Source organism: Nilaparvata lugens, chromosome 13, assembly GCF_014356525.2.
Source record: "Nilaparvata lugens isolate BPH chromosome 13, ASM1435652v1, whole genome shotgun sequence".
NCBI lineage: Eukaryota > Metazoa > Arthropoda > Insecta > Hemiptera > Delphacidae > Nilaparvata > Nilaparvata lugens.
In genome coordinates, this window is record NC_052516.1 from 5,478,061 (window position 1) to 5,500,841 (window position 22,781).

Below are 22,781 nucleotides of genomic sequence, written 5' to 3' on the forward strand. Positions count from 1 at the left end.
AGAGGGAGAAGCAAAGATTAGATCATCTGTTGCGCTATAGTGCTCCTGCAAGACCTCATGATATTTTCTGGTAAAAATAGATGAACATAAAGAATAGAAAGAAGAAGAAGAAAAGCAGTACAAGGAGAAGAAGAAGAAGAAGAAGAAGGAGAAGAAGAGGAGAAGCAAAGACTAGAACTGTTGCGCTGTGGAACACCTTGAAGTTCTCATGATCTTTTCTGGCAAAATTGGAAGAAGACGAAGAAAAATGAAATGGGAAAGGAAAAGAAGAAGAAGAAAAGAGGAAGAAGGAGAAGAAGAACGAGAAAAAAATGATCGTAAGCGAAGTATGTGTGTGTGTGAAATGTGAATGTACAGAGCTTACCTGAGGAAAGTGTATTTTGGTTGAGAGAAAAGCTGGCGAGTGGTGTATCATTTATTTTGGGTTTTGGGTCTGGAAGCTTTTTATTATTGAATAGAAGAGAGTGTGGAGCCGGCCGCCTGCATTGAAGGGTTTCTGCTCTGCTCTGTGATGTGAAGTGGACTGTTGTCAGGAGCTGAGAGCCCGGAAGAGTGCTATCGATGGAGAACTCGCTTCACAGTTCACAGTCGAGTCTGGAGGAATGATTCTAGCTGAAAGAGAGAAGACGTATCAAGAAGAATAGAAAAAGAATGAGAGAGAGTGCAGAAAATGTGGTTGAATTTCGAGGAATGATAGGATAGATAGATGGATACAAAAACTGATAGACATTATAAATCAAATACTATGACTACTTATTGACTGAGCGAAGTGAGATCTAAGATTCAAGTCGACGGTTTTGCATTTCTCTTTATTTATGTTCCGCATTTACGGCGAAACGCAGCAATAGATTTTCATGAAATTTGACAGGTATATTCCTCTTTTAATTTCGCGTCGACGTATATACAAGGTTTTTGGAGATTTTGCATTTCAAGGATAATATAAAAGGAAAAGGAGCCTCCTTCATACGTCAATATTAGAGTAAAAAACAGGGGCCTGTTTCATAAAAGTTACAAGTCCTGTTATACAGGAGAATCACCATTCCAATTACATGCTCAATATAGCCGATAAAATCAGCTGTTCCTGTATTACAGGACTTCTAAGTTTTTATGAAACAGGCCCCAGACTATAGAATTATTCATCATAAATCAGCTGTCGAGTGGATTATAAATTGCATGCAATGACGCATGCAATATCAAAATGTAACTTATTGACAACACAGTTGCTGTGTGGACTATTAATTGCATGCAATTGATAACTTGAAGTGGCATAGTATTTTCTCCCGACTTTTCTCTCCTTTCAACTCGGTAAGCTTTTGATGATAGTAGCATAGCTGTTTACATCAAATTATTAGCATGGTTGATACAACAACCCAAACAGCCATTAGTCGTTTATACACCGATATCTCGCCGACACGACAGGACAGGACAGAATTTACTCTGATGGACAATATTAGAGAAGACTGTAGTTTATAACTGCGCGAGGTCTACTGTTCACAGAACTACTTGTCTATTTCACTGGGCTTTGTTCTCTTCTATCTCAACATGGTTTGAATGATCTATACTATAATAATGGGAAGTATTGGCTTATACACGTACGGGATAGGAAAATCATGTTTGACGCATCATCACGTTTCAACTACCCAAGTGATTAACTTGAAATTTTGCATATAGATTCTTAATTAATTAATGAAGGTTATATGTCTGTTTTGAATCCTTCAAGATCTCATTACGTCGAATTTTGAAATGGACCCTTGCGGAGCGTGGGTTACCTGAGTGTCTTAGTGCCGGTTGCACAAAAGCTGGTTAAATTTTAACCGTGATTAATTATATGAGAACCAATCAGAGAAGCCGTCTTTCCAAAAACGCCTTCTCTGATTGGCTCTCATGAAATTAAACACGGTTAAAATTTAACCGGCTGTTGTGCAACCGGTTCTTAGGATATTGAAAACCAATTATTACCGAATGTGAACTAGTGCTTCAAGTACCTCAGTACTCAGTGCTTTTCATACAGTAATGTTTGTGGCCGCAATATGAATTTTGTAGGAAAACACACCACATATCAGAATAAAGTCGGTGTTTATCTGTGTTATATTTGTGAGTATCAGTTTCAGTTCTTAGGTCTCCGCCACAGTCAATGGACCGCGGAATTGTCAAATCTTAATTCAATTGTCAAATATTAATAATTAGCCGTCAGTCTCGCTTCGCTCGCCATATCCGTCTATCCGTCTATCCGTCTGGACCCCCGACTGGATCGTCCAAAAATGAGGTGTGAGAACTTTGTAGGAGAAATATAACAATACTACACGTCAGGCTCGCTTCGCTCGCCATATCCGTCTAGCGAGGGAGCTCCGCCCCCTGGACCCCCGACTGAATCGTCTAAAAATGAGATCAGTGGGCTCGCTTCGCTCGCCTGCATTTTTCTTTCGAGCATGCTTCATTCCATCAGAAAGTCAAAGTACTGAGAAAACGCAGAAAAGCTTAGAAAAACGCTGATTTTGGGCGTATCTTTGATGAAATATTAAAGTCACCTCATCACAAAATTTCTAGATCCTAGCTAAACCTCTGTACCAAATTTGAAAATTTTCTGTTTATCACTGTTTTGATGAAATAACTGAGAAAACGCACAAAAAAAAACGCTAATTTTGGTGTATCTTCGGCGTTATTTCAAATTCCTTCTAACACAACACTACACTCCAGCTGAGCGTCTGTAGTAAATTTGAACATTTTCTGTTCATTTGTTCTCAATGAAGCTGAGAAAGCGCAAAAAAACGCTGGAAAAACGCAGATTTTCAGAAGGGCCAACTGAACAAACCTCCCAAATTTGAACGTTTTTGGTCCGGTAGAATTTTAGTTCTGCGAGTGAGTGAGTCAGTGAGTCAGTCAGTGAGTGAGTGCCATTTCGCTTTGATATGTATATATATATATATATATATATATATATATATTATATATATATATATATAGATTTGACTTCAAAATTCCATTAAATCAAGTTTCAGTTTGTCAAGTTTCAAAATAACCTTTGCGTAGCACGGGTTTCCTGCTTGTTTATAATAACAAGCCTAAGTATGAGTTTGGAGAGAGAAAGAGAAAGAAATGAAAGGACAATAGAATCATGTTAAGAATGGAATATGAAGAGTGACTGGTTGATGGAATGCGAATATTGAGAGCATATCAAATACACGTTACACACTGGAGAAAGGGAGAGAAGAGAAAGAATCGAATGGGTGAAACGGAGAAAGAAAAGGAAGGGGAATGAGAGAGGAATGAGAGCTTGTTGATAATAGGAGAGTGGATGGGTAAGAGGGAATGAAGGAGAAGAGAGAGAGAGAGAAAAAAAATTGAAGTATAGAAAACAAGAGAGAAATTTAACAAGAGTGAGAGAGAAATGAGCACTTGAATGGAATATAAAGAGAATTTGGTTGATAGGATGATAATATGGGCAGTGGAAAACGTGAAGGAAGTGAGAGAGGGAACGAAGAGAGAACAAGAGTATGAAGAGAAACAGGGTGTGAGAGAAAGAGAGGAATAAGAGCTTGTTGAGAATGAATTTAAAGAGAGGTTTATAGAATGCAGAATTGTCAGAGTAACAAAAGTGTGATTGGAGAGAGAGGAATAAAGGTAGGAAAGAGAGAGAGAGAGAGCAGATATGAAAAGAAAGTGAGAGGAAGTTGTTAGAGAGAGTGGGTGAGAAGAAGGAAGTAAGAGCTAATCGAGAATGAAATTTGATGAGAGTTCGATAAAATGAAGAAATTTTCAGAGTAACAAAGATGTGGTTAGAGGAAGAGGAAGAATGATGAGTGTAATGGAGAGAGTACAAGAGTATGGAGAGAAATTGAAAGAGAGAGGAGTAAGAGCTTGTTGAGAATGATATGCGACATTGCTGTCAAGTTGCATCAGGGAGCGTCGAATTTAAATTTTGCAGCAGCTGTTGAATTTGAATGCAAGTGACAAGACCTGCTATAATTTCATCAAGTTCAAGTTCCTCTCTCTCTCTCTCACTCAACTCAACTAGCACCTCATCTATATCTCTTGACCTTGTTTTCCATCACTCACTCTCTCCCTCTTTCCATGTCTCACACCTTGTATCTCACTCTATTAATTCCGTAAAGTGTTGATAGAAAATACACTATACTTTTTGTATCCTTTTCAAAAATTTCTTAAAACTCCGCTGTTTTGAACCGATACAACTTCAGATTATATTATCTCAATTCACATTACATTTTTCATCTTCATGCCTGTTGTTCTTTCCCTATCGTATTAATTTATTGATTCATACAATAAGTACATCATCAAAAATTTGGTGTGGCGCACTCACACAACTTTCCTTGCCGTTATGAAAATTTATCACCTGACGCTAGTGTTACCGCGCATCTCATCTACTATTCAAAGATCCAAGCCAGCTGGTGACAGGACTCGCTGGAGACACACGAGGTCTGCTATCTCTTCATAGTGAATCATTTAATAGAATCAACAGTTGCCAACTGTTTGCAATTGAAATAATAACATTTTCTCGAATTTCGAGCTTATTTAAAATTTTAGGTGAAAATGTTACAGACATTAAATGGGGAGATTTTCATGCTCAATCTTTTCCATTTGGAATTTTTTGTTGTATCTGAAGTCTGATTGAATGGGAATCTAAAATCAAACTTTACCTAAATGGGGCGGGGCTCCTAAGATTTTTACAGATATGGGACTTGTGGCAGTTGATAGAGCTTAACGATGACTATTTTAGGTATGAATTTGATCAAAATCATTGGAGCCATTTACGAGAGAATCCCGAAAAACCCTGTTTTTGACAACATTTTAGCCGCCATCTTGAATTGCATTTGATCGAAATTGTTCGTGTCGGATCCTTATGGGGGAAGGACCTTAAGTTCCAAATTTCAAGTTATTCCGTTAATTGGGAGATGAGATATCGTATACACAGACGCACATTCACTCATACACACACACACACACATACACACACACACACACACAACACACACACACACACACACCCACACTCACACACACATACAGACCAATACCCAGAAACCACTTTTTTGGGCTCAGGGGACCTCAAAACGTATAAAAATTTACAAATTGGGGTACCTTAATTTTTTCGGAAAGCAATATTTTCCTTACCTATGGTAATAGGGTAAGGAAAGTAAAAATGACAGGGACAGAATAAATAAGGTGAACTTGTTCTATTCCTCTCCCAAATTTAGATAAGGTTACACTTAAGTCCGAAATTGGTTGAGTCTTGTAGTTCTTGTCATTAAATTTTCAGTCCTTACGTTCATAAAGTAGGTAGATTTTCAAATTTAGATGCTTCAAAACCAAAAATAGAGCAGATATTACACATTGTTTTACTTAAACTGTAATCTGGAAGCTTGAACATTGAGCAGTGCAATATTGATAGTGATGAAGAAGATCTACGATTGGTCATTAGCTGTTGACCAATGAACGTTGAGGACGACTGTCATTGGCCGAGACTAGACACGCCCCAGTATTCCAAGTATATAGTCATTAGAACCGTTGAATAACAAACCAATTATGAGAAACTCGGTATAACATGACAGAACCAAATGTATATATATTATGAAGGAGGAGGAGGAGAAGAAAAATAAGAAGAAAAAGAAGAAGAAGAAGAAGAAAAGGAGAAGAAGAAGGAGAAAAAGATTGAGTGTGATACAATGAAAGAGGATAGAATTCAATTCAATTAAATTTTAAAAAGTACTTATTTCTCATGAAAAAACGAAGATAGAATATAGAAAAAGTAAAAATAGAATAAAGATAGTCTTGGAAAGAGAATAAAGGAATAGGAGGAGAAGAAAAATAAGAAGAAAAAGAAGAAGAAGAAGAAAAAGGAGAAGAAGACGGAGAAGAAGATTGAGTGTGATACAATGAAAGAGGATAGAATTCAATTCAATTAAATTTTAAAAAGTACTTATTTCTCATGACAAAACGAAGATAGAATATAGAGCAAGTAAAAATAGAATAAAGATAGTCGTGGAAAGAGAATAAAGGAATATGAACTAGTGTGTGAAGGAGATAAGGGAACAGGAATAGAAATTAGAAAATTAATAAACAAAAATAAAATCTTATAGACCTGTAATAGAACTACATAATTTTTATTATTTGTCATGAATTTTCACAATGAATAGATAAATTGTTGACGACGGTGAAAATTCATGACAAGTAAAATAATTATGAAAAAAATGAGAAGCTAGTCAGTCGGTTACGAGGACGGGACCTGGAGCTATCTACTGCAGATAATCGGGCCCGGCTCTACCCTTCTTTTCCGAGACACCATTTTCCTGGTTCAGTGAGTTCAGTGAGCTAATATTATCAATTTTATTATTATATATTATTCATCTTTTTTATTGAAGGCAAATCCTGTAATTATTCTATTGTTTGTTTAAAAAGTTTTCTCAATATTATTTTTATTTAAGTTTCCAGTTTCATTTTGAGTTACAATTTGATTAAATCGATTACTTAGTTCTCCAAAATATAACTGTTTTGTTTATTATTTTAAAATATAGTTCCTTTCTCATGAGTTATAGAGTTAGATCAATTTAACCTCTCGCAAGCCAAGCGATTCCCCTATTATAAATTGTTACCATAATGTCTAGGGTTGTTCTCACAACCTTATAATACCATCACAATACCATACATAATATAACCCCAATATATTCCAATTTTAAATACCCCATTACATGGTGTTGGGCGTCGTTCTCATGAGAAAGAGTTTATTAATTGACAAGATTAGCCTTCAAATTATCTATTGACATTTTCATTTCAGGTCATTATCATAATTATTATATTCTGTGTTTGATCTCGTATAATTATGTCCTCTATTCTCTCAACGTACAGGGTAAATATGATAATTGTTATTATTGTTATATTGAGATGAGTAGCTCTAGTTCTAGTGACTCTGAACAATCACCTAGTGAATTCGAGGTTTCATTATTACGTTTACCTATTGATTTAAAAGTAAAATCTCTGGATAAATCAGAATTATTAGAGCTAGGCAAACAGTTAGGTATTCACATCCCTCAATCTGTTAATATTGAATACTTGAGATTCGCTGTTGACTTGGCAAAAAAAGTTTGTATTTATGTGGACCACGATTCAGGAGCTAGAGATGCTCTAAGTCGATTACTTAAGTTAGGGTCCCTGTCTCAACGCGATCGTATTATCTTCCCTATGTTAGCCGATTACGAGCGAATAGTAGGCAAGCTAGGCAGAAATCAAGAACCCATCTACGACACAGTAGCTCCCGATAACTTAGCAAATATCCAATTCCAGAAAATAATATGGCAGGGAATGATAAAAGACCCTTTGCGAAACCCGAAAGCTATGGGGGTACAAAGAGTGAAGACTTCAACGAGTGGTTGAAAACCTTCAATAGGGCAGCAAAAATAAATAAGTGGGATGAGGATGATAAAATCTTGTATTTACCCCTCTACCTCAAGAAAACAGCATTGGCAATTTTCGACATATTTTCGGATAAAAATGAAAACGCGACATTTCTTGATGCAGTAGGCCACTTAAAAAGTAAACTTGTAGACCCTGTTCATGAAGAGACAACCAGACAAAAACTCGAAAACAGAAACAAATTACCAACAGAAACATACACAGAATACACAGCAGATATAATAAAACTTTGTCACATTCTTGAGCCTCAAATGTCAGAGAAAAGAATAGTAGGATATGTTTTGAGAGGCTTAGACGTAGGAGCATTGCAACATGTTGCTTTCATGGACAATGCATCAGTTGAAGATTTAGAGAAAAATCTCGCCAAATATGAAAGATCTCGCTTCCTTCTAGACAAAAAGTTAGGAATGCATAATGCTTCAATCGAACAGCCTGTCCAAAAAATAAATGTAGTAGATACTTTAGAGAAGAAATTGAACGATCTGAGTATTGTGGTGAAAAATTTGAGTAGAAATGTAGGTCAATCACAAAATCCCAATCCTAATAGACAGTTTGGAAATAGGAGCGGAAACTTTTCCCCACACGAAACAAATCAGAACAACTTCCAAAGACAACCTTATTCAAACAATAATAATTACAATGATCGCGACAGAAACACACAATCACATAATCCTAATCCTAATAGACAGTTTGGAAATAGGAGCGGAAACGTCTTCCCACACGAAACAAATCAGAACAATTTCCAAAGACAACCTTATACAAACAATAATTACACACAATCAACATCAGTCAATTACAGGACACCAATCAACCCTAATAGGACTAGATTCTGTACATACTGTAAGAGGAATAATCACTGGAAAGACGATTGTTTTTTCTTATCAAAAAACTCGAATACAGGATCCCGAGCCTAGACGAATCGGATATGAACTTGGGATCCGGATTTGAAAAACAAAGCGCTGAATTTCCATTTGATAATTATTCTCCAAATTCAATTGATAAAGAAGAAATCACATGTAATATAATATCTTCTGTATCAATGAAAGATGAACAATCCAAAGCGATAGAATTTGTCAGGCAGTTTTTTCTCAATGCCAATAATAATCAGTTATACTCAAATGAAAGTGAAATTAATTGCTCTAACGAAATAGAAAGTGAAACCAACTTCAAACAGCTATTGTCTTCCGAAATGCATGCTCAGCACGAACTTGGAATGAATGGATCATTGACTAAAGAGAGAAGAATTCAAGTCCCAGTACTTACTATTAATGGAAAATTCAAAGGAAAAGATGTATCAATTACCATTGACACCGGTACGAACGTAAACATAGTTCAAAAAAATCTTTTAAGTAGCGATGATCTAAAACATTTGAAAAATAGTAGTATTGCTTTATCGGTAGCTAATGGTTCATTAATGCCGATCACAGGAATGATCTCGAGTGAAATTCAAATACATGACAGGAAATTCGAAGTAAATTTAGTAATTTCTGAAGACTTACAGGCTGATATTATTGTTGGAAATTCCTTCTTCTCAAAATATAAAATGAAATTAGATTATGAGAATAACATCATTTCAATGACCGATAATGGTAAAATAGTCGAATTAGACATGGATAAAGAGTGGATTTGTACATTAAATAGATTACACAACGATTCTGAAACAAATATTACAAAAGAAGTCTGCATACCCAATCCCGTAAATTTCGTCAAATGTGCTCTTGAAACAATAATCCCCGCTCAAAAAGACGTGAATGTCAAAGTCAATCTAACACAAAAATTGCTCAAAGTATCCCATTTTACTCCAAATGAATCGTTATTACATAATAAAAAATTGCATGTGCTTTGGAATGAGGATGATTTTGAAACAAACATGAGTGAAATTAGAATTTTGAATCTAGGAAGGCAAGATATAAGATTGTTGCATGAAACTATTATTGGTGAAATTGAAGGAGAAGTTTGTAATTACGACGAATCTGTTTCATTAGTAGACTCTGTTCTATTCGATGGAGGGGGTTGTGAAATAGATATTAATAAAGATCTTACACCAGAGCAAAATTCCAAAGCGAAAAGACTCATCAATAAATACAAACACCTATTTTCAACAAACGAAATTGATTTCGAGGAAGCGAAATTACCCGAATACAAGTTCAAACTTACAGATTACACACCCATTGCTAAGTCACCGTACAGATTACCTATCGCTCAAAGAACAGAAATAGACAGACAAGTAGAGTTATTGATAAAAGCAGGAATAGTTTGTGAAACCCAGAGTCATTATGCTTCTCCCGCATTTTTAGTTACTAAAAAAGACGGTGGATTCAGATTGGTTGTAGACTATAAAATGTTGAACGAGAAAATATTACCGGATAGATATCCCCTTCCCCTTCTTCAAACAATTTTTGATTCTCTTGACAATTCGGATTACTTTTCCACCCTAGATATCAGACAAGCATTTTTCCAACAGCCATTACACGAAGATTGTCGAAAATATGTAGCATTTGCAACTCATAAAGGGCTGTACACGTTCAAAAGACTACCTTTTGGTCTTAGAACATCTCCAAATGCTTTCCAACGAGCAATCAACCAAGTATTCAATGATTATTTGTATAGAGGAGTTTTGATTTACTTGGACGATATCATTAGCTATGGAGAATCATTTGATAAGCAATATCAACAGCTCGAGAAAACCTTGAAAAGATTGCAAGACGTAGGACTAAAATTGAATACATCTAAATGTCACTTCTTCTACCGAAAAATTAAAGTACTTGGACACACTGTCTCAAAGGAAGGGATACAACCCGCTTCCGAAACCTTGGAAGCTATCGAAAAATACCCTATACCCAAAACTGTCAAAGATGTCAGAGCATTTCTTGGTCTTAGTGGATTTTACCGAAAATTCATTCAAAACTACGCTATAATTGCAAGACCCTTAACAAATCTGATATCTAAAAATAACGAGAATAAACCAATCACTTGGGAAGAAGATCAGCAGAACGCATTCTCGGAAATAAAAAGCAAACTTTTATCACAACCCGTACTTCATCATTTTAATAATGATAAGGAGGTAGTGGTACACACAGATGCTTCTCGAGTTGGAATAGGGGGCATTATCTCGCAGCCTGATGACAATGGAAAATTACATCCAGTAGCTTTTGTTTCCAGAAAACTGACAAAACATGAAGAAAATTGGGCAGTAGGAGAGATTGAACTTCTATCAATAGTGTATTGTGTAAATTATTTCAGACAATACTTAATTGGCCGATTGTTTACAATCTACACAGATCATGCTAGTTTACAATACTATAAAACTTGGAAAAACCCCAGTATTCGAGTCAGTAAGTTACTTATGAAATTAACGGAGTTCACGTTCGATTTGAAATAAAACCAGGAGCCCAAATGCACGTACCTGATGCCCTGAGTAGATATCCACTAGAGAAGGATATAACTGATCTCACAAAGGACGAAAACTACAATATATTCGAAATAGAAGAAATAGACATAAAGACTTTACAGAAAAATGATGAGAGTATAAGAAAAATATATGATGCAATACGAAACCCTAATCATAGTGATACAGCTACGATTAGAAAGGCGAGAAAATACACGATCGAAAAAGACATTGTCTATCTGAAGAAATTTGATGGGCATACCAATCAATTGAAACTTCTCGTACCCCGATCTCTTATCAATAAAATCCTTGAAACATTCCATGATGATTCCTTAACAGGTGGACATACCGGCATTTATAAAACCCATGAGAAAATATCATCGAAATATTATTGGGAAAATATGTATGAAAACATTGCGAATTATGTAAGATCATGTAAAAATTGCCAAGAGAGAAAAACCCCTACTACGAAGCCTCAAGGTTTCTTATCACCCATCAAGTGTGATAGTAAGCCTTTCTCAAGTATCATGATGGACTACATCGGTCCGTTAGAGAGCTCAATGGGCTATTCATACATTCTAACGATTGTTGACTTAACGACCCGATATATTTTAGCTGAACCTTGTAAACACGCCGACGCAAATAATACCACTAAATGCTTATGGAAATTAATATACCGATTTGGCGTTCCAAAAGAAGTTCGATCCGATAGAGGTACACATTTTGTAAATAAAAAAGTCGATGACCTTATGGTTGAGCTTGGAATCAAACACATATTAGGATCATCAAGTCACCACCAAAGTCAAGGTCTGGCCGAAAGAGCCAACCGGACAATTCAAGAGATGCTAACAGCTTACGTAGCCGATAATAGGAAATTGTGGGTACAAATGCTGCCGAAAGTTTTATTCGCATACAATACTTCGAAACAATGCTCTTTGAAATATACACCTTTTTTCTTATTGCACGGTTTTGAAGCCACTACTCCTTTAGATTTGAAAATCTTTCCCGAAAATGACGACGTCACTTATCATTTAGACGCGAGATTAGCAAATCTTAAAGAAGTGCGAGAACAGATACCATCAATCTTATCAGATGCACAAGAAAAACAGAAATACTATTACGATAGGAATAGAACAGATTGCATTTTTGAACCAGGAGATTTAGTTATGGTCCACGATCCTGATGTAAGACAAGGACAGTCTAGGAAATTAGTCAAAAAATATTCAGGCCCATATGAAGTAGTAAAGAAAGTAACAGATGAAGTCTATGAGATATTTTTTCCGCTACGAGGTACTTATAAAAATGTAGCTTTTCATGTAGATAAATTGAAAAAATATTTCATACGAGATCCCATCAATTAAGTGTTTATTGTTCTATTGTCTAACTGTATTCTTTATTCCAGCACTTTTCTTTATGCTAGCAATTATACCTCGCTCATCCTAAATCTTTGCCTTTCATTAATTTAAAAGACAATTGATGAGAAGAAATCGAGATGAAACATTCATGTAATTTATTTATTTTCCAAATCATTGAAAAACAATATCATGCTTACAACTGAATTTTTAGAGAATTTTGTTTGCGAGATCAGTATTGACTTGTGAAGCGATCAAATCCATTTTCTCACGACTAGATATCGAGATGATTCTCAAATCACAATAGTATGCAGTTTTCAATCAATCAATTAATTAATTGGATTTCTACTTCGATGAAACAATGAAATATAATTGAGCTCTGATAGACAATTTTACTAGACATTCTAACGATGATTCATTATTAAAAGATGTGAATTGTTCTCACGTTTTTGTTTATGAATGAATGCTATTTGAAAATCATCAAATACGATTTATGCTTGAATATTATTTTCTTGACTCGTATGTAATAAAATGTTTCTCTTTTTCAGAAACGGATGATTCTTGATATAATAATTATTTATTTATAAGATTATTTATGTGAAAACGTATATTTTAATAACAATATTATCTGTGTTGATGTTAATGAAATAATCAATTCCAGTAGGTGATTACGATTGGAATATAAGAAATAGCTATTAATTTGACCATTTACATAATCTATTTGTAGGGTTTTTGGGGATTTTACTAGTATTATTGTTTATAAAATTGATATCTTATACGAACTGTTCATTGATAGATTAATATAGAGTACTAACTGATATAATATTTTTAAAATGAATACCATAATACTTTGTTCCTTAGCATTTGTAGAAATATGTTGTACGGTATTGTCTCAAGAAATTTCTCTTTTTCACGGAGCTCTATTTAAAGAAATTCCCAATGTAGTATTTTACGAGTCCACAGTTCCAATAACATTCAGTATTCCTAGGTCAAATCCTTTATTTGTTATGAGGAACCTTCTGAGTACTCCTTTAAAAATTGACTCATGTCCTTTCCCTTCCTCATCGGAGTGTGCAGTATTGATCAGATTCATCGAACGGAGCTGCAACTTCTACAACTACAAGACGGCATTTACATTGGCAGCGATGACGACAACACTCCAGCTGAGAGCGAAAATCGACTACCACGCCGCGAACGCTCTATCGATACGATCGGGGCGGTCCTAAACTGGTGTTGCGGAGTAGCTACCGACGAAGAATTGGGCGCATACGTGAAAACCGAAACCGACATCACTTCTCATCTCAGTAATCTTCAAGACTTCGTTCACGCTGAACATGTCGAATTGATAGACAACACACGCAAAAATGAGATCAGTGGGCTCGCTTCGCTCGCCTGCATTTTTCTTTCGAGCATGCTTCATTCCATCAGAAAGTCAAAGTACTGAGAAAACGCAGAAAAGCTTAGAAAAACGCTGATTTTGGGCGTATCTTTGATGAAATATTAAAGTCACCTCATCACAAAATTTCTAGATCCTAGCTAGATCCAGTACTTTGACTAAACCTCTGTACCAAATTTGAAAATTTTCTGTTTATCACTGTTTTGATGAAATAACTGAGAAAACGCACAAAAAAAACGCTAATTTTGGGTGTATCTTCGGCGTTATTTCAAATTCCTTCTAACACAACACTACACTCCAGCTGAGCGTCTGTAGTAAATTTGAACATTTTCTGTTCATTTGTTCTCAATGAAGCTGAGAAAGCGCAAAAAAACGCTGGAAAAACGCAGATTTTCAGAAGGGCCAACTGAACAAACCTCCCAAATTTGAACGTTTTTGGTCCGGTAGATTTTTAGTTCTGCGAGTGAGTGAGTCAGTGAGTGAGTGAGTCAGTCAGTGAGTGAGTGCCATTTCGCTTTGATATATATATATATATAGATTTGACTTCAAAATTCCATTAAATCAAGTTTTCAGTTTGTCAAGTTTCAAAATAAACCTTTGCGTAGCACGGGTTTCCTGCTTGTTTATAATAACAAGCCTAAGTATGAGTTTGGAGAGAGAAAGAGAAAGAAATTGAAAGGACAATAGAATCATGTTAAGAATGGAATATGAAGAGTGACTGGTTGATGGAATGCGAATATTGAGAGCATATCAAACTACACGTTACACACTGGAGAAAGTGGGAGAGAAGAGAAAGAATCGAATGGGTGAAACGGAGAAAAAAAAAGAAGGGGAATGAGAGAGGAATGAGAGCTTGTTGATAATAGGAGAGTGGATGGGTAAGAGGGAATGAAGGAGAAGAGAGAGAAAGAGAAAAAAATTGAAGTATAGAAAACAAGAGAGAAGTTTATCAAGAGTGAGAGAGAAATGAGCACTTGAATGGAATATAATAAAGAGAATTTGGTTGATAGTATGATAATATGTGGCAGTGGAAAACGTGAAGGAAGTGAGAGAGGGAACGAAGAGAGAACAAGAGTATGAAGAGAAACAGGGTGTGAGAGAAAGAGAGGAATAAGAGCTTGTTGAGAATGAAATTTAAAGAGAGGTTTATAGAATGCAGGAATTGTCAGAGTAACAAAAGTGTGATTGGAGAGAGAGGAATTAAAGGTAGGAAATGAGAGAGAGAGAGAGCAAGATATGAAAAGAAAGTGAGAGGAAGTTGTTAGAGAGAGTGGGTGAGAAGAAGGAAGTAAGAGCTAATCGAGAATGAAATTTGATGAGAGTTCGATAAAATGAAGAAATTTTCAGAGTAACAAAGATGTGGTTAGAGGAAGAGGAAGAATGATGAGTGTAATGGAGAGAGTACAAGAGTATGGAGAGAAATTGAAAGAGAGAGGAGTAAGAGCTTGTTGAGAATGATATGCGACATTGCTGTCAAGTTGCATCAGGGAGCGTCGAATTTAAATTTTGCAGCAGCTGTTGAATTTGAATGCAAGTGACAAGACCTGCTATAATTTCATCAAGTTCAAGTTCCTCTCTCTCTCTCTCTCACTCAACTCAACTAGCACCTCATCTATCTCTCTTGACCTTGTTTTCCATCACTCACTCTCTCCCTCTTTCCATGTCTCACACCTTGTATCTCACTCTATTAATTCCGTAAAGTGTTGATAGAAAATACACTTTACTTTTTGTATCCTTTCCAAAAATTTCTTCAAACTCCGCTGTTTTGAACAGACACAACTCCAGATTATATTATCCCAATTCACATTACATTTTACATCTTCATGCCTGCTGTTCTTTCCCTATCATATTAATTTTTTGATTCATACAATAAGTGCATCATCAAAAATGATAGGTAGAGAGAAAATAAGGTAACCTTTTGCTATTCCTCTCCCAAATTCAGATAAGGTGATACATTGCCCGAAAAGTCTTGGAGTTCTTGTCCTGAAATTTCCAGTCCTTAAATATGTCCACGAATTAGATTTCCAAATTTAGATGCTTCAAAACAAAAAATAGAACAGATATTACACATTGTTTTACTTAGACTGTAATCTGGAAGCTTGAACATTGAGCAGTGCAATATTGATAGTGATGAAGAAGATCTACGATTGGTCATTAGCTGTTGACCAATGAACGTTGAGGACGACTGTCATTGGCCGAGACTAGACACGCCCCAGATTCCAAGTAAATAGTCATTAGAACCATTGAATAACAAATTATGAGAAACTCGGTATACTATAACAAAACAAAATGGAAAGAATTGAAAATCTGCAGCATGAATGAAAGAGTTATGGAGAATCGGCATCAATGGAGGGAGCATGTTCAAAGAATGTCAGCTGAAAGAATACCATTTAAAGTCTATAATTATCAGCCAGTAGGCAAAAGAGATGTTGGCAGACCACGCAAGCGTTGGCAATAATAGGATTTTTAATGTTTATTTGAATAATTGGCTAGATGTGAGTCGGAACAGGTTAAAGCCTAATCCTCGTTTGTAAGAAGAAGAACAACAACAAAATGGAAAATATATTTATGAAGAAGGAGGAGAAGAAAAAGAAGAAGAAGGAGAAGAAAGAAGAAGAAGAAGAAGAAGAAGAAGAAGAGAAGGAGAAGAAGAAGAAAAAGAAGAAGAAGAAGGAGAAAAAGATTGAGTGTGATACAATGGAAGAGGATAGAATTCAATTCAATTAAATTTTAAAAAGTACTTACTTCTCATGAAAAAACGAAGATAGAATATAGAAAAAGTAAAAATAGAATAAAGATAGTCGTGGAAAGAGAATAAAGGAATATGAACTAGTGTGTGAAGGAGATAAGGGAACAGGAATAGAAATTAGAAAATTAATAAAACAAAATAAATCTTATAGCACCCTTTATTCTTTAGAAAGTTCAACTATTTTAATGTTTTTTAAAGAATAAAGGGTGCTATAAGATTTATTTTGTTTTATTAATTTAAAAGCAGCCCATGTCAATAAGTGTTTTATAAATTAGAAAATGTACAGCGAAGAGGAAAAAAGAAGCGAAAAAGAGAAACACAACTGAATTTTGTGACAAGAATCTTGTGAAATTAGAATTTTGCGTGAGAGGTTTTACGCACCTGAATGAGAGAAAAATGGGAAAGAAAAGGAGGGAATGAGAAGAGGAAGAAAATTAGATTCTTTGTGAAAAATGAGAGAAAAGAGAAAGAAAACGAAGGGTGTAGAAAGGGGTGATTAGAAAAAGAAAGAGAATAAGAATTGGGACAAAGTTGGGCTTATCTTTCAACGTTATTGGGTGCACAAAAGAATCAGATTTCTTACACCGACTGTATAATAATACAGTGATGAAAAGTCTGTTTAATGGCTCTGAAAAACTCACAGGTTTCACTTTAAACTGCCTGCATTGGTTGTATGAAAAACACTACAGTTATTCATCAGAAAGATGCTGACCGTTTATGAGTGAATCTAAGTTGCAACTATTATGATTCTATGCTTTTTGTTTTGTTATCACTAACTTTCTTACAAGCTACAGACATTCTGACATTTTTTGCTTGAATTACAAAACTTTTCATCCATTTCTTCAACGTTCCTACACTTTTCACAAAGGCAGATATGGAAAATTAGATGGAATGAGAAGAGAAATACTTTTCCTACAGATATCTTGAAAATTGACCATTTATGCACTAATTGCAGTCTGCAAAGAATCACTTTTCTGTACTAGTGCGCAAAGTAATACTTTGTGTACTCCAGATTTGCAGCATGGCAACACAAAATAGCTGGTGGGTTATATGGAGGATTAGTCCACAAAAACAAAAATTAAGTTGGTAACAATGACTGTGGTTAGATTTATAAAAGAATCATGATATATGATTTATGATGAAATCCCAATCTAGAAATCCAAAACAAGGATAATGTTCATCTAAATCATAATTAAATAATCATCATTTACAAATTCCCCATCATTTAATAATAAATAATAGTTCTTCTCTATTGATAATTATTATTTCAACTGCAAGCAATAAGAAAAGTAGCAAATATACATTATAAAATTCGAATTTTGAGGTTGAATGATTACCGTTCGATATCCATATCAATGAAAAAAATAAAAAAACTTAAGAATACTACAATAAATATTCTCTGTTGTCTATGTTATTTTTATAAATATTTTTCAGTTTAATTTGAGCATTTTTCTCGGTAATTTGATCGAAAGTCTAAATTTCTGAATCCTGTTTCAGTACTTTTTAGCTGAATGAAACATACTTAAGTACGATTCTTCCCGCTAGGTCGCGCGTTTGTCGGTTCAGCCATCTTGCAGTCATCCCAATTAGCTGTTGGCGTGTATTTTGAATACGAAAGTCATTCCACCCTCGGCTCGGGCGTAAACGTTTCTTTCGGTGCAGCAAATTGTCACTTTGCGCACTAGTTGCACAAATAACTATTATCAAACACTATAGTGAGGTCCACGTTATTATGGCAGTGGAGAAAGATTGATTGATTGATTGATTGATTGATTGAGTACTTTATTTTGTAGATTACAATATATACTGGCTTATACACTTATATACAATAGCTTACAATACAGCAAAATTATAGATGAATTTACATAATATAGACTAAGAAATAAGTATTGAATTGTATATGATATGAAAAAGCCATTTGTAATATAATAACTATAGATAATAATCATATTGTTATGCATCTACATAAATTGGCGGAGCTTTGGACATATCAATGTCCATTCTTTGGAAGAATATTAAAAATATCCTACCAAATAACTCAACTTCTGTTGTTTTGAAATTTAGATTGTTGTATAACAGCTTTTTTAATTAGCCGCCATTTCAGGTTTGTATAAAAATAAAAATCTGATCTCAGTCATGAAAGCAAATTTTTGAATCAAATTATGAAAAAATATATTTTCTTGATCAAATTGACATTGAATTGATTATTTTATTAAGGGAATGATAATTATTATTAGATTAAATTCAAGGTTTGTATAAAAATAAAAATCTGATCTCGGGTATAAAAGCCAATTTTTGAATCAAATTATGAAAAAAATATATTTTCTTGATCAAATTGACATTGAATTGATTATTTTATTGAGGGAATGATAATTATTATTAGATTTAATTTAATGGGATGAATTGAGTAACAGCTGTGTACAGTCAGTGGCAAAATGGAGAGACTTGGCAACGTTTTTCTCCTATCTTTCTTCACTGCCATTATCACGTGGACCTCACTATAGCTTCAAAACAGAAGAAGAGGTATATAACAATCAAGGAGACAAATTCAGTGACAGAGCAAGATGATGATAGAAAACAAGGGAAGAGCATTGAAATGAGCTAATATAGAAATAACAAGTGAAAAATAGAAAATAGGAGAAAAAAACACGAGAAAAGAGGAAAGTATGGTAATGATCAATTTGAATTGAGTGGTGAGGAGGGGGATACAGAAGTGCTGCAGTGATGGATTCCAGTAATGAATGGAATGAATAATTCATTCCAATCACAAATAACAAGAGAACAATGAGTTGGACGAAGAAAAAAGAGGTGTTGCTGGTGGAGGAGAAAGAGAATAAGAACTAGAAGAAGATGGAGAGAAATATCATGATATGAAGAAGAGAAGAAGAAAAGAAGAAGAAGACGAAGAAGAAGAAGAAAGAAGAAGAATAAGAAGAAGAAGAAAAGAAGAAGAAGAGAAAAGAAGAAGAAGAAGAAGAAGAAGAATAAGAAGAAGAAGAAGAAGAGAAGAAGAAGAAGAAGAGAGAAGAAGAAGAAGAAGACGAAGAAGAAGAAGAAGAAGAAGAAGAAGAAGAAGAAGAAGAGAAGAGAAGAAGAAGAAGAAGAGAGAGAGAAGAAGAAGAGAGAGAGAGAGTGGGAGAGAGAGAGAAGAAATCGATTTACGATAAGTTGGAAAACTGAAAGGAATAATTTTGTAGAAGTTGAATGAATGGATGTATAGATATTGGCAAAAGAGAAGAAGTAAGAGGTTGAGAGAGAAATTAAGTATAGGGAGGAAAGTAAGTGGATGAAAAATGGAAGAAGCGGGAGTTGATGAAAAAACAGATAAAGAAACAAATTAAATTGTTGATGAATGAAATACTTGATGAAGACAAAGAATAGGGAGAAAAAAAATTATTGAGAGAAAGGGGAATATATACATCTGTGGAGATAGAATCAGGATAGGTCATAGACATCAAAAAGAGAGAGCGAGAGAAAGAGAGGGTGATCTATCGCGAGAGAGAGAGAAAGTGATCGGAGATGATATGACAAGTATAAATAATGAATCAGAATACACGTGGTAGCGTTTTTCCAAAGAACTGAAGGCAGAGAAAAACAATTTGTGGCAAGGAAAGATCGAAAGCCATAGAGAGCTTTCCATTCTCAGTGGAAATTATTATTTGGACCCCTTCAAAGGGAATCACATTGATGACTGTAATCAAATGCCATATCTTCTCTAGAATACACGTGGTAGCGTTTTTCCAAAGAACTGAAGGCAGAGAAAAACAATTTGTGGCAAGGAAAGATCGAAAGCCATAGAGAGCTTTCCATTCTCAGTGGAAATTATTATTTGGAACCCTTCAAAGGGGAATCACATTGATGACTGTAATCAAATGCCATATCTTCTCTTACTCACATCTATATACATATATCTCAAGTATATATCTCATATATACATGGCTGTGATATCCTCTTCACGTATATTTCTTCTCTCGTTAACTATAGATATATTGTTACCGTCTTTCTAACACATATATGCCCACTGTATCCTTTCAACGTATATAACTTCTTCTCACATCTATAGATATATACCAACACAATTCGTGGCCTATATATGGTTACAATATCCTTTCGACATATATATTCAGTTGTCAACCATAGTTATATGATAACACTCTTTGTAACATATTCGACATATATATTCAGTTGTTGATCATAGATATAATATGATAACACTCTTTGTAACATATATATACCTACAGCATCCTTTCAACGTATAGCTTCTTCTCACATCTATAGATACATCTCAACACAATTTGTGTCCTATATATGGCTAGGATATCCTCTCAACAAGTATCACCCTTGTCAGCTATATATGATAATGCTCTTTGTAACATATATTTGTCCACAGTATCTTTTCAACGTATAGCTTATCTATATATAAAAAGCGGAATGGCACTCACTCACTGACTGACTGACTGACTCACTCACTCGCAGAACTAAAAATCTACCGTACCAGAAAAGTTTGGTAGGTATGTTCAGTTGGCCCTTTAGAGGCGCACTAAGAACGGATTTGGAAAAATCTCCAAAGATACGCCCAAAAATCTGCGTTTTTCCAGCGTTTTTCTGCTTTTTCTCAGATTTATCGAGAACAAATGATCAGAAATTTTTCAAATTTAGTACAGAAGCTAAGCTAGGGTGTAATATATATATATATATATATTACACCCTATATATATATTATATATATATATATATATATACTAGCCTAGTATTTTTTATATACTAGTATTTTTACTAGTATATATACTAGTATATACTATACTATACTATACTATACTATACTATACTATACTATACTATACTATACTATACTATACTATACTATACTATACTATATATAATATACTATACTAGTATATATACTAGTATTTTTTATAAGAGCGTGCCTCATTCAGTCAGAAGTCAAAGCTGAGAAAGCGCAAAAAAACGCTGGAAAAACGCAGATTTTGGGCGTATCTTTGGCGTTATTTCAATTCCTTGTAACACAACATGCTAGTATATATATATATATATATATATATATATATATATACCTCAAACCAATTCGTAGCCTATATATGGTTACAATATCCTCTTGACGTATTTATTCAATTGTTAACTATAGATATATGATAACACTGTTTTGTATCACTTATATGTCTAGAGTATCCTTTCAACATATATAGTCTTTTATCACATCCATAGATATATGATGACAATCTTTGTAATAAATATATGTCCACAGTATCCTCTAGCATTTCTTGTCAACGATATAGATATACGATAGTAACACTCCTCAACCTCATAGCAAAAAATATCCCGTCATTTATTTGTAAGACAAGCTCAAAACCCAGTCCTGTTTTTCTCGAGATATATCCACTTTGAGCTCCCAGCATTGGTTAAATGGACAACATTGATGACATTTATAGGGAAAACTGTCAGATTAAATTGAATCCAACCACAGAATTCAATCATAGAAGGCTATGAGCTGAGACGATCAAGCTGATGCTTTTTAACGGTGAAAGCTTTGTTATATCACATAGTGCTTTGTTATTGTTGTGTAGGACTATTTCCCATTGGAAGGTCTCATTTTATGACAGGTTTTTCATTTTATTTTTCTCTTACATCAGCTGTGCTAATAGTGAAGTGGAAATTGGACTTTTTGAAGTGAAAGTGAAATCTTAACCTTATTCTTTTTTGAAACTTTCATATTTGTAAAAATTTGGGAGAAGACAGTTTTGGGCTATGCCTGTTGTCTTCTCCCAATCATATTATTATATTATGATCTGTAATGCCAATGGAATTAATAAATAAATAAATAAATAAAAAAAAAAAAAAAAAAAAAAAAATAAATAAATAAATAAATAAATAAATAAATAAATAAATAAATAAATAAATAAATAAATAAATAATAAATAAATAAATAAATAATAAATAATAATAAATAAATAATAAATAAATAAATAAAAAATAAATAATAAATAAATAAATAAATAAATAAATACATTTATCCCTCTACTCACAGAGCCTGTTGGAGAATGAGTTAATGTTTTATTAACGTCATCAAATGTATTTTGAAAGGGGGGTTCCTGAAAATTTAGTGGATTCTATCATGATGAAATGATAGCATAAGAAGGTATTCCGTGGTGTAGGTCGTTTATGTTTCAATTTTCAAGCCGATGTTTTGTTAACTCAAGCCGATTACTGTCGACTACTGTCAATTACTATTGTGTTGTTGGGAGTGCAAGAGTGTAAGAACGGCACAGTATGAGAGACTACCAGCGTCACATAGCTTCACGAAAAATAACTACTAGGACTATCGGCTTGAGTTGACAGTGAAATTTGTAACATATACGCCCTATACTATGAGATATCTTCTTCTGCTATCTTTTCTTAATGTTTCGACCTTCTGAAACTTCTTCAACAAGACTTTTCCAGTGCCACATAGCT

At 34.4% G+C, this 22,781-nt stretch overlaps 1 protein-coding gene across 6 annotated transcripts in view; it reads left to right on the forward strand.

The window, feature by feature from the left end:
- LOC111044266 (adenylate cyclase type 8) overlaps positions 1-22,781 on the forward strand; it is a 510,898-nt gene that overhangs the window by 200,346 nt on the left and 287,771 nt on the right. The gene's annotated exons all lie outside the window — the stretch shown is intronic.